Below are 13,004 nucleotides of genomic sequence, written 5' to 3' on the forward strand. Positions count from 1 at the left end.
CGGGCACTAATAAAGAGATAACTCACTTACCTATGCCTTAAATTTGGCCCTAACCCTCAGTTCGGGGCAGCAGGAGCAGCAGAAGCTCTGACTGCCCATGGGTCCTGTCCCCATGCTACTCTACCTCTATTCTCTAAATAAAAGAGCACTACTGCCAGATCTTGAGAGTCTAAGAAATCTTTCTTTCGACTCCTCGGCTCACCGATCCCGCATCAATAACACTCAACAGAAAACTTCAAATCCCCCCCTTTCGCTTCGCCTTTATCTTGTGAGCGTTTTCCCAGATTCCTGGGCACAGAAGTAGTCTTGTCGAAGTTAGTAGGCAAAGGCCCAGTACAACTGACACGTGGAAACCAGTTCCAGGCCGTTACAATTTGCAGTTACAATTTATCTGTGTAATTATTTGCTTATGTCTCCTAAGCAATAGACAGTTGGTTTCTGGAGGGTGGAGACGGGGCTACCAGTCTGCCTTGCTCCCCGGTGTATCCCTAGCATTTTGCACTGGGTCTGGCGCACAGTAGGTGCTCACCAAACTAGCATCCTTGATGACTCACTGAATGAATGGGTGGGAAATACTTCTTTGGGATGGATTCTGGAAGGAGAATTTCCAGGCCAAACGGTGTGCTTGTTTTGACAGACTCTCAGGGCGTATTTCATTCGTGTTGAAGACTGCTGGGCCTCCAATGGACCCAGTAAAATGAGAAAGGAGGAGGGCTTTTGTGAGAGTTGAGAGGAGTGGCACACAGAGGCAAGCAAGGGGCCCCAGACCCAGGAGGAGGGTCTGCTAAGCAGAGGAGATGGGACGGAGGGGGCATTTCTACATGTTTCCAGAAACATCCGCGGGTGTGACAGTGAGCACCTGCTCTGAGCAGGCCCTGTACAAGCAGGCCCTTAATCCCCCTTACAAACAGGCAAGACAGACGCTATCATTCCCACTCTACAGGGGAGGAAACTGAGGCTCTGAAAAGCGAGGGGAATTGCCTAAGACCATGCAACAAGAAAATGGAGAAGTGAGGATTTTAATCCAGCTCTGCCTGCTCCTCCTGCTGAGAAAATGGCAGTTCTTCATCTCTTCCCTGTGTGTTTCGGCAGGCCGTGCAAGTCTGACAGATTTCTGCTCAGTCCAGTTGTGCCTCGAATTGCAGTAGAGGATGAAGAATAAAAAGATGGGCTTTGGAGACAGAGCTGGGTTCAAAGCCTGGCTCCACCACTTCCTAGCTGTGTGACTTTGGGCAAGCTCCTTAACCTCTCTGAGCTTCAGTCTCCTCTGTCCAATGGGGACTAGTGGGAGCAGGGGTGTTGGTGAAAATGATAGTATAACACAGATAAGTGTCACTTGACAATTGCTTAACGTCTGTTATCATTACTATTTCCTGAGGGCCTCTTGTGCCTCTGATATTTCTCAGAGATCTCAGATCTGATTTACTTCTCTTAACACTCTGCTTTCTATTTTAGGAAAATAAGATTCTGAGTGGGGGGCACTGGCCTGGTGGCGCAGTAGTTAAGTTCACACATTCTGCTTCAGCGGCCTGGGGTTCACCAGTTCAGATCCCAGGCCTGACTGACTTACCGCTTATCAAGCCATGCTGTGGCAGGCATCCCACATAGAAAGCAGAGTAAGATGGGCACGGGTGTTAGCTCAGGGCCAGTCTTCCTCAGCAAAAAGAGGAGGATTAGCAGCTGATGTTAGCTCAGGGCCAATCTTCCTCAAAAAAAAAAAAGATTCTGAGTGGGAAACTATCTTCCTTGCTGTTCCTTATGCAACATGCAAATAGAGGACCTGGAATTCAAACCCAGGCCTGTGGTGGCCATGGTTCAAGCCCTTTCCACTTCCCCAGGCTGGGGACACCCGCCTGGGTCTTCCCTGGCTCCTCAAGAGCTGAGTGGAGTGCACAGAGGGCAGGAGTTCACCCAGAGGAGGGGGTAGGTTGGAAAGGAGCCATGCGGAGGACGCCTATGATGACGGAGAGCTGGAGATCCTCATTGCATGCGCCAGGCTCTCGCAGGGTTTTTGGAGCCTGAAGGTGACTGCCTCAGAGCAGACTGCCTCTGTGGGCAGACGCTGTCAGAATGTCAGAGAGGAAGTGGGTTCCCTTCTGGCGAGTTAAATCAGACTCCACACCGCAAGGAGTCATCTCGGAAAGTAAGGTGCAGCAGATAAGAGACTGAGGAGTCATTTCCAAAGTCGTGTGGCCCTGAACAGAGGGAAGCAGGGACATTTATTTCCAATGGGGAATGAGTATGCAAAAGGGAGCGGTGGGTATTCGCTTGCGCAGGCTCAGTTGGAAAACAGGCTTCCACACACACTGAGAGGAGATCTTAGCATTCAAAATGAGGCAAAGGTCACAGGCGTGGCTCTGGGGAGGCTTGGTCTGGCTCAGGGAGGTTGGTGATTGCATTTCCTTAACATAACGAAAGGAAAAAGAGCAATCTGGGAAAACAGTTAAAATATCCAAACCTGCCCTTGCGTTCCTCAGGGCAACTAGTTCGTGACAAGAGTAGCAGGTGTCTCAGGGTGACTGGGGACAGGGGCTGGGCCCCTACCTGCTGCGTTGGCACCAGACACTGTTGCACGTGGTACCACGTGGCCTGGTGTTTCCAGGCAACGTCCGACGGGGTGGGGTGGGCCTTTCCAGGAGGGGAAGGGGCCTAAAGGTGACGCAGCACGAGATGAGGGTTGTTACAGCGTCCTGCTGTTCGCTTAAATGTCCACCAACAGGGCACGTAGGCCCGAGGCGGTGGGAAACACGCCTCCGGCGGGAAGGTCAGGGCCCGGGGGTGGGAGAGGCGGAGAGCGCCCCGCTGTGCGGGCTGAGCGGCCGGCAGGGGCTTCCCCAGGCTCCTGCGGCCTCTTCCTCTCCGCTGGGCCATGGGCCGCGCTGAGGTGGCCTTGAGAAATGTGCTCTTTCACAAGTCCCGTCACAGTCTGTCACATGATGGTCCTCTGGGCATCTGGGACGTCCCACCAGTGCGGATACGTCTGGGGCACCCTATCCTGCCAGAGGCTCGTGCAGAGACAAGGCCTGGAACTCAGGGTCCGGCCAGAAAGGCTCACCGCCCGGGAACCAGGGGACTTGAAGGGCCTTCTGCGGTCTTTTCTCTGTTCCCTAGATTTTCTATGATATGGTTTGTACAGACAGTATGAACAGCTCCCTGCCAAGGATCCCCTGAGACCACTGTGGGGACCCTCCTGGAGGGCTGCCCCTCCCCTGTCAGACTTTCCCTGGGGAGAAAGGCCCTTCTGGAAACGGATACTCAATATCCTTACATCCTGACGCAGGAGAGCACGTGTGGTTGTAAAGCTTTGAGGGGCTGACTGACTCGGGCTCCGTGTGCTGGGGAAGAAAGCTGCTGTGAGACAGGAGCAGACAGAGCAGCTTTTACAACTTGGTGCGTGGGGAGGAAGATGAGAAGGAGGGCGGGTAAGGAGAGGTGGGGGGAGGAGGGGCAGGGGAGGAGAGAAGAAGCTAGAGAGGAAAGGGGACAGGAGAGACTACAGAGAGGAGGGGAGGGGAGGGAAGGGGGAGGAAGGGGTGAATGAGGAGATCCGGGAGCCTGCGGGTCACCCTGAGATGCTTCCACAGCCCAGCCCCAGGGCCTCAGGGAAGGCAGAGGGGATGCTGGTCCTCGAGGGGTGGGGGTCCCAAGACCTCCTGGGCGGGCCCAGATCAGCAGGGGTGGCAGCTGAGGAGGGCTGGGCCCAAGGTGCTCAGGCCTGGGAACCGGCCAGGTCCCGAGGAGGGGGTGTCTGGGGGAGGAGCGGAGCGGGAACACAAAAAGTGAAACCACTGACCCCGGGCCTGGGGAAGTGGTTTGGAACCCAGAGATTTTCACCCTTTTGCTTCCTAACGGGGACTGGATGGAAGCCAAACCCCTGCTGTGGGTGTCGGTGTGGGAGGCTGCTGTCCCCTGTGGTCAGAGGCCTCTGCAGCAACTGCATGGCTGGTGGTGCTGAGAGGGAAGCCGAGGTGCCCAGCTCTGGGAGCGGAGATCAGGCTTCGAGCTCCAAACTCTACAAAACCTCTGTGCAATTTCTGGGTTTTGAGGGCGGTATCTGGGCCTGCTGTCTCTCTTCAGCAGAGGTTAAGTGAAAAGTTTCAAAAAATTAAGAAACAGTCACCATATGATCCAGCAATCCCACTTGTAGGAATATACCCAAAGGAATTGAAAGCAGAGGCTCAAACAGATGTTTGCACACCCATGATAGCAGAGTTATTCACAGTATCCAAGAGGCGGAAGCAACCCAAGTGTCCATTGACAGATGAATAGATAAACAAAATATGGTATATACAGAAAATGGAATATTATTCAGCCCTAAAAAGCCAAGAAATCCTGGCACATGCTACAACATGGATGAACCTTGAGGATATTAAACTCAATGAAATAAGCCAGTCACAAAAAGACAGATACGGGATGATTCCACTAATACGAGGCTCCTAGAGGAGTCACAATCACAGAGACAGAAAATAGAACGGGGCCGGGGAGGGAAAATGGGGAGCTGTTTAATGGGGATGAAGTTTCAGCGTTGTGAGATGAAAAAGTTCTGGAGATCGGTTGCACAACAATGTGGATGTGCTTAGCACTGCTGAGCTGCACACTTAAAGATGCTTAAGATGGTGAATTTTATGCTATCTGTATTTTATCACAATCTTTAAAAGATAAAGTCATCTTGAGCTGTTGCTAAGCCTAAACCTAAGGTACAGTATTGTTTATTCTTTAGCAATGATCTGGCTGGTGTGCAGGTCCAGGTTGTAAACCATGTGCTCCCCCCAAACTTGGGAGCATGCTCCCCGGCCTTGGAGTAACTCGCTCGCTGTGGGGAAGCCCAATGTTCTTCTTATTCCAGACTCCTCATCTCTGAAGGTGGGGAGCCTTTCTCTGTCCTGGCTGCTCTGATATTTCACACGCTCAGCCATCCGCAGGCCCTTCATTCTTGCTTCTGGGCACTTGTGGATCTTTTTAATCTGGGGATTTAGGCTCCTCATTCTAGAAACGTCCTTGTTTTTCCTTCTTTCAGGAGCTCTTTTTAGCTGTATGTTGTATCTTTTGAACCAATTCTTCATCTCCCTGCCTCCCTGTTCTGCTTTCTAGGAGATTCCACAGACTTAATCTTCTAACCATATTACTAGTTTTAATAATTTCTTTTATATTTTTTATTTTTATTTATTTTATTTTTTTGGTGAGGAAGATTGGTCCTGAGCTAACACCTGTGCCCATCTTCCTTCATTTTATATATGGGCTGCTACCACAGGATGGCTTGATAAGTGCTGTGTAGGTCCGCGCCCAGGATCACCAAACCGGAGCGTGCGAACTTAACTGCAGCGCCACCAGGCCGGCCCCTTATCGTTTTAATTTTCAAGAACTTCTTTTAAATTCTTCTTTTTATTCATTCTGTTCTTATTTCATGGATATTATGTTTTATGTGGGAGAGAGGGAGTTGCCAAAGATTGTCTTCTGCTTTGACCCCCCCTTCCAAAGAAAAAGCTTAGAAGTAATCAAGAGATGACAACTGTAACACAATTATCACGGATCAAATCAATTAAGATAGCCAATTGCCATTATGGGCTTATTTTTGGAATTTACAAGTTACTTCCACAATCTGAAGTCTGGTTGTCTTTCACGACTCTCTTGTGCAAACAGTCTTTCTCAGGACAGATTTATATTAACAGAGCTAACCTGGGTTTTTTGTTGTTTTTTTTTGTGAGGAAGATTGTCTCTGAGCTAACATCTGTGCCAATCTTCCTTTATTTTATGTGGGATGCTGCCAAAGCGTGGCTTGATGGGCAGTGCTAGGTCCAAGCCCAGGATCTGAACCTGCAAACCCTGGGCCGCCGAAGTGGAGCACACGAACTTAACCACTCGGCCACTGGGCCAGCCCCCAAGCTAATGTTTTTAATGAATAGTCCCACAAATCCACCCAGCGGACAGGAAAACAAGAAGGACACTCTTGTTAAAGTTCTCCTTTTGACCCTATCATGTCTGATGCTTAAACTCATTTTTATGATGGAGCATAGTAGGTATTTCTGTTTCTATAGCTTCAGGGGAGAAAAGACAGCTCCCTCTCGTCTTTCTGTGGCTGATTTTACAGTGGTTGGTAATTAGGAAGGTTTCCATTCTTAGGGCCAGGCACTGGAATTTTATTAGTTAATACAATAAGAAAGAGAAGGCCTGAGGAGGCCAAGTTCTAGAAGTAGAGAAAAGACGAAATTGTTTAATAAGTCCATTATTGAACCACATTGAAATCCAGAGCATTTGATACTTTTTTACAATATTGTAGTTTGAGGTCAGAAATATCTTCTTAGAAGATGGAGTTTCTGTTCTTCTTCTCCTTATTGTATGGGAGGGTGATTTTTGAGAAGAAAAAGGAAAGAGGATGCCTCTACTCCACCTTCTTTTATTTTTTCTGAGTATTTTATTCTTTTCAATGTTATTGTGAATAGAATTGCTTTCTTTTCTTTTTGGTGATGAAGATTCAGCCTGAGTTAACATCCATTGCCAATCTTCCTCCTTTTTGTTTTTTGCTTGAGGAAGATTAGCCCTGAGCTAACATCTGTGCCAGTCTTCCTCTACTTTGTATGTGGGATGCCTCCACAGCATGGCTGATAAGTGGAGCAGGTCCACGCTCAGGATCCAAACCCGCAAACCCAGGCTGCTAAAACAGAGCATATGGAACTTTAACCACTTGGCCACTGGGCCAGCCCTCCACCTTATTGAAAAGGCAAACTTGGATCATTTTTCTAGATTGTGTTGTACTTCTTCCCACCACAGGGCCTTTGCATATGCCACTGCCTCTGCCTGGAATGCATACCACTCCCTTGCCTGGGTAACTGTGTAGAGAAAACCCCATCCTCCCAGGAAATTTTCCCCACCCCGAGTAATTCTCCGTGACACCAGGTGGGTGTCCTACAATTCAACTCAATTCTGACACTATCTACTTAGAGTTAGCATCAGGTTCCGCAGGATTCCCACAGGACTACCCTCCTCCCCTACTCCAGGTGTGTGAGAAGCCCAGGTTATCACCTGTCTTCCAACCAACCAGCTATAGATCGGAGGTTCAATTAATTTGCTAGAGTGGCTCACAGAACTCAGGGAAACACTTATGTTTACCAGCTTATCGAAGGATATGATAAAGGATACAGATGAACAGCTGGATGAAGAGACACATAGGGAGAGGTCTGGAAGGGTCCCGAGCCCAGGAGCTGCTGTCCCTGTGGAGTTGGAGCGTGTCACCCTCCTGGTGTGTGGGTGTGTTCATCCACGTGGAAGCTCTCCAGACCCCACGCTATTGGGATCTTATGGAGGCCTCCTCATGGAGGCATGATCAATTATCAACTCCATTTCCAGCCCTGCTTCTCTCTCTGGAGAAGAGGGGGCACCGGGGCTGAAAATTCCAAGTTCCTAATCATGGCTTTGTCTTTCTGGTGACCAGCCCCCATCCAGGAGCCCACCCAGAGTCACCTCATTAGAACAAAGGATGCTCCCAGAGCCCTTAACGCTTAGGAAACTATATGGGTTTTAGAAACTCCGTACCAGGAACGGGCGGCAGAGACCAATATCTGTATATATTTTATTGTCTCACAGTAACCTTCTTCATCCTGAGTCTCAGCTTAAACGACATCCTCAGGAAGGCCTCCCTGACCCCCTAGACAGAGTTTGGACCCTTATCACACCCTTGCGCAGTACCGTGAAGCCCTTCTCCATAGCCCTCCCCACAGTTATAATGTTACGTCTATGATGTCTCTTAACATCTCCTCCCCATAGGCTATCCGCTCCATGAGGGCTGGGCATGTCTTTTTCCCCCACTTATTTCCGCAGAACCTGGCATTTGTTGGATAGACAAAGGGAGGATTCTGGAAGGTGGGATCTGCCCTCACTCCCCTATCCTCCACACCTTCCTCCAGATCCTGTGAGAATGGCCCTCCCTGGGGTAGGGGAGAGGGTCCTGGGGACTCCAGATCCCTGGGCTCCCTGTTTGTCTGGGTCACGGCCTCTTCCTTGTGACCTTGAGCCATATAATCGTGTGAGTCTAAAGCGTGTGCCCTCACCTCCACGAATCCCTCAGCCTGGTTTCCAGAGGTGCTGCAAAACTCGCATTCGATGCGATCAGTTCAGGAAAGCTGCAATACCAAACCTGGCTCTGAGTAACACACAGGCCACAGCAACAGCTCCTGCCGCCTCTTAGCCTCAGTTTCCCCAGCTGCAATAAAAAGGGATTGAAGTAGAAGGTCAAAGGTCCCCCCACTCTACCTGTCAGGATTTCTCCATCTTCCTCAACTCTGGGGCCCTGTCCCACAGCCCAGCACTTCTTCCCTCTGTCGCCTCCACTGAGTATGTCTCACCCATGCCCGGCCTGGGCATTGCACAAATTTGAATTTTCATACACATGGAGGCGACGGGAGGGCCTGGGGGCCTGGGGGCCTGGGAAGGGGAACTTGGCTCGTCGAGCGCAGGCACCGTGCTCAGTGTGGGACGCGCGTTGTTTCATGAAGCTCACAGTACCCCGAGAGATGTAGGTTGTCTCGTTCTTTGCACTTGACAGACAAGAGAACTGCCACCGAGAACGGTGAAGCAGTGTGCCCAAAGTCCTGCAGCTGGGAAGAGACTGAACCAGGGTCGGAGGTTCCAACAAACCCCCCCTCGGTGCTGCCGGGAGCAGGAAGCCCCGGGTCAAGTTCCCTTTCTCAGGGGCCTCTCTCGAGCCCTGCCTGCAGGAACTCCCTGTTATGTCATCTCATTGCCCTTACTTCCTCTAAGGGTTTGGGATTCTTGTTGAAATGTGACTTCAGTTTGGTGGCATCTCCTCCCAACACCACTGGGGGGTCACTGGGTTCAGGGCGGAGACCCTCTGGGTGGCACAGGTGAAGGGAGGGACACAGCCCCTGGACTCAGGCTGGAGGCTAACACCACCTGCGTATTCAGCGGCGCAGGCTCCAAGGATCCAGGGAGGGAAGCAAGGAGAAAGAGCTTCATAACGCATTTCAGCTCAGTGCCGTCCACATTTCTGGCCTACTGTGGGTTTGCTGGGAACCTGGTAAACATGGCAGATAATCTCTACCCTCCCTGCCTTCAGGTGGGGACCCAGTGGGTGAGGGTTACTCAAGCACACCTTCCTTCCGTAGCCTGGGGACCGGGGACGGCTGCCCAGAGGAAGCGACGGCTGAGCTGAGGATGAGCGAGAGACGAGGGGGTAGGGCAGCAGAGAGGATGCACATTGAGGAACTGAAAGAAGTTTCGAGTGGGAGTGGGCCTTGGAGGCCCCAGAGGGAGTGGGAGCAGGCTCTGAGAGACCCCAGTAAGGAGTTTGCCTTTTGACCCATGGGTTTTGGGCATGAGTTCCTGATTGATCAAAATGAGGAGTGATGTGGTGTGAACTGCATTTTAGCCAGACTGGTGAAGGTATGGAAGGTGGCTCGGCGGGCAGGGAGGGGCTGCTGCTGTGCTCAAGGAGAGAGGAGGGAAGGCCCACCTGGGCTGGTGGGCAGATGGGAAAGGCATTTAGGAGGCAGAATGGAGAGTTGAGGAATGGAGGGAGCCCATGGGGTCTGGGTTAAGGCACCCACCCCTCCCATCTGCTTCCAGCTCTGGTCAAAGTCTGGTGCAGGCAGGTGGCTGAAACAAGGAGGACAAGGCTGGCCACTGGGACAAGGAGGAAATGCACCAGCCAGTGCCAGGCTTGCCTCCCAAGCCCTGCTGTCTGTGAGCTGCTGATGGTGACCTTGTGTTTGGACTTGCTTTGATGACCGCCCACTTCAGCCTCAGTTCTGAGCTTTCCCAGAATAACAGGGGCCTGGGGCCTGGGGCTAGGTGGCTGTCTCCACCTGTAGGTGGGCGTTTGGTTTCAGAGTGGCTACCGCTGCAGCTGTCTGTGCTGGGTGCCCCGCAGAGCCTCCCCACTGCTTTCTAAAGAAGCCTGGAGCAGTGAACTATAAGAGAGACGGGAGACCTCTGTCCCAGCAAGTGATTCCAGCCCCTGGGGGCTCCAGGGGCAAGGTGAGACCTAGAGACCCCAGAGAGAGAGGAGGAGGGATGAGGGAGTGGGCCTCCCTCTGCCCTTGCTTAAGCCCTGCCCACTCTGAGCCCTCTGCTCGTCTGGCTTCACAGGTGGAAGTCCTCAGAATCCTCCTCTCTGCCAAGGCTTCGGTACCTGTCCATGTCGCTCTTCCAAGCCTGTGTGTCCAGCCTGACCCTGGGCTTCAGGTGTATAGACAACTCCCCACTTGACATCTCCCCTGATGTCCGATGGCATGAAGTTCCTCACACTCAGCACCTCCCCCGTAACCTGCTCCTCCCATGTCCCCCTCTGCAGTGAATGGCACCTCTGAACACCCGGATACCCAGACGAGGGACCCAGGAGGTAACCTGGGTCATCTTCCTCTTCCCTGGACTCCACCCCTTCTCTCCAGCTGCCACCGTGACCCGGGTGGCATCATCTCACCCTCTAACAGCCTTGCCGCTGCTGGTCTTCTCACTTCCATCTTTACCTCTTCCACAGCACTGTCCGCCTCCCTCTGTCTGCTCTTAAAATGCCACCTCTTCTTAAACACTTCCATGGCTCCCTAGGGCCCTTCTATGGCTCCTTATGGCCCTCAGGTCCATTGGTCTGAGCTCCCGGTAACCCGGCCCCTCATGTCCTGGCCCCTGACAACTCCCAACCTCATCTCTTGCCTTCTGCTTCCAGAATACCCTCTTCAGCCACCTCGAAGCACTTGGACTCTCCCAGTCCTGAAAGAGCCCCTTACTTACCCAGGCCTTTTGCACATGCTCGGAATACTCCTCCCACTCTTGTGCCTGGATCACCTCATTTACCTATCACATCACAGTCCTCATAGCCCTTTTCCAGGGAAGCCTTCCTGGTAGCCAAGCTGGTTAGGAGCTCCCTTGGCTTGTTCCTGTCCCAGCACCGGTTCATTCATTCAACAAAGGGAGCTCACATTCAAGTGGGGGGTGGAGGGAAGACAGACCATAAACAACACAGAGCAAATGATCTAGCGAGGGAGAAGGCAATGAGTGCCATGTGGAAACGAGGGAAGCAGGTGACGGGAAGGGTGGTGCGCAGGCTAAGATTTTCACTGGAGATGGCAGCCTTTGGGCATAGGCCGTGTCAAACCCTCCAGCCAAAGACCGCCAGGAACACAGGGCAGTTAACCAGTTGGGTTTATGACTCATAGTGAAGGATGGCATGCTCTGTGGGGACCACAGGGTGGCTCAGTGAGAGGACGTTAGAAAGGACTTATGATAGGATCTGGGCTTGGGTTAGATGATTTGAGAGGGTTGAAGGAAGCAGGGCTTTGCTCTGGACTGGATGCTATCAGGAAGCAGGGGCAATGCGATGACTGGGCATCTTAATAAACTGTATGCAGGAGGAGAGAAGCCCAGCCCAAGACTACAGCTGTCATTAGCAAGAAGCAGCAGTCTCACATGTTTGCCAGCCTAGGGGGATTGCATTAGTTTCCTAGCTTTGCCGTAACAAATGACCACAAACTTGGTGGCTTATAGCAACAGAAATTGATTCTCTCACAGTTCAGGAGGCTGGGAGTTTGATATCAAGCTGTGGGCAGGGTTGGTTCTTTCTGCAGGCTCTGAGGGAGAGCCTCTTACACACCCGGGGTGCAGGCAGGACAGCAACCCCAGTCAGGAGCTCCTGTGCTGTTCCTAGTCCAAAACCTCAGGGCCGAGTTGGAATCCCTGCTTTACCACTTGTCAGCTGTGTGACATCGGTCCGTGTACTCTCTCTGAGCCTCGAGTTCCCCAGCTGTAAAATGGGACGTTACTAACCTCTCTCAGGGGTGTTGGGAGAATTAAGGGGGACAACACACAAGAAGCGCCGGCAGGGTGCCCGACAACAACGAGCCGGATTCCTTCCTTCCTCCTTTCCCACCCCACAGCCCTGAGGGTGCGCACCCGTTACCGTAGTGGCTCCGAGCACGGGAGCAGGGCCCCGCCTGCTGGCTGACTCTGGAACTGCACCTCTGCCCCTGTTCGGAAGTCGAATCCTTGGAATCCAATTACCCCTGCGGAACCGGAAGTGGTTTTACTCCATGGCAACAGACCCCACCCAAACTCAGCAGGTGAGCACTCCGGAGCCTTCCCACCACCCCCATCATATGCTGGGGGCGTCAATCCACCCCCGCTTTGCTCCTGCAGCTGCCCCCGCTTGAAAACATCAAAGGTCACCCCTCTGAAGCTTTCCATGACCCTCTCCCCTCAGCGCCCCCATCCCTCCCATAGACAGAAGTACTGCGGAGCTTTCTCTTCCTTGTTCTCGCAACATTTGGCCTTCCCTCTAGATTGGCTGTTGAGAGAGCAGAACACCTGTCTCCCCCGCTTCGAGGAGACTCAGCTGAGGGCAGGGGCTGCCTTGTTCACCTGCCGCCGGGGGGCTTTTCTGACATCTGAATCTGACCGCTCACTGCCGCTGCCTGAAATCTCCCGAAGGAAGCCTTCTGCACTCTGGGTGGGGGGTGTGAGTGTGAGACGTACATGTCTCTGAATTTTCCACTATTTCTACACGGGCATGCCTTCACTAATTTTTTTAATTCTTTTTTTAAGTAAAGGAAAAAAATCCTTCAGTGGCTTCCTGGTACTTTCAAATTCCTGGGTAAAGCCTACAGGGCGAGATCTGGCCTCTGCCTTTCTGACCCCTCCCTCCCCCCACCCACCAGCCATCCCCAGGGCCTCCTTCCACGCCTCTCTCTCACTGGTTCCTTTGCCTGGAGAACTTTGGTCCACACTCCTCCACATAGCGAATCCCTATTTGCTCTTCAATGCTCGGCTCAAATGTCGTCTCCCTAGAAGCCTCTCCGACCTGCAGGGTCTTGCTTGTCTCTGCTGTCCTCACCCTGTCCATCCCTCCATTAAAGCTCTCGGCAGTCCACCGCGCTGGAAGTGTGCCCATTTCCCTCTCTAAGGCAGGCCTCTTGGAGGCAGGGGGAGTGCACTCCCGTATGCTCAGTCCACGTTAGTGGAAAGAAGTGAGGCCCCACTGCCATGGTTGCTCACAAGCA

At 52.3% G+C, this 13,004-nt stretch overlaps 1 long non-coding RNA gene across 1 annotated transcript in view; it reads left to right on the forward strand.

Annotated features, from left to right (window-relative positions):
• The window catches only part of LOC102149657 (uncharacterized), a 21,588-nt gene extending 9,019 nt beyond the window's left edge, over positions 1–12,569 (forward strand). The window contains exons 2-3 of the long non-coding RNA XR_011432259.1: positions 11,886–12,068; positions 12,288–12,569. This is a non-coding gene — a long non-coding RNA (uncharacterized lncRNA). The remainder of the gene's footprint in view (positions 1–11,885; positions 12,069–12,287) is intronic.
• The last annotated feature ends 435 nt before the right edge of the window (positions 12,570–13,004 follow it).

This window comes from Equus caballus, chromosome 2, assembly GCF_041296265.1.
Source record: "Equus caballus isolate H_3958 breed thoroughbred chromosome 2, TB-T2T, whole genome shotgun sequence".
Classification (NCBI taxonomy): domain Eukaryota; kingdom Metazoa; phylum Chordata; class Mammalia; order Perissodactyla; family Equidae; genus Equus; species Equus caballus.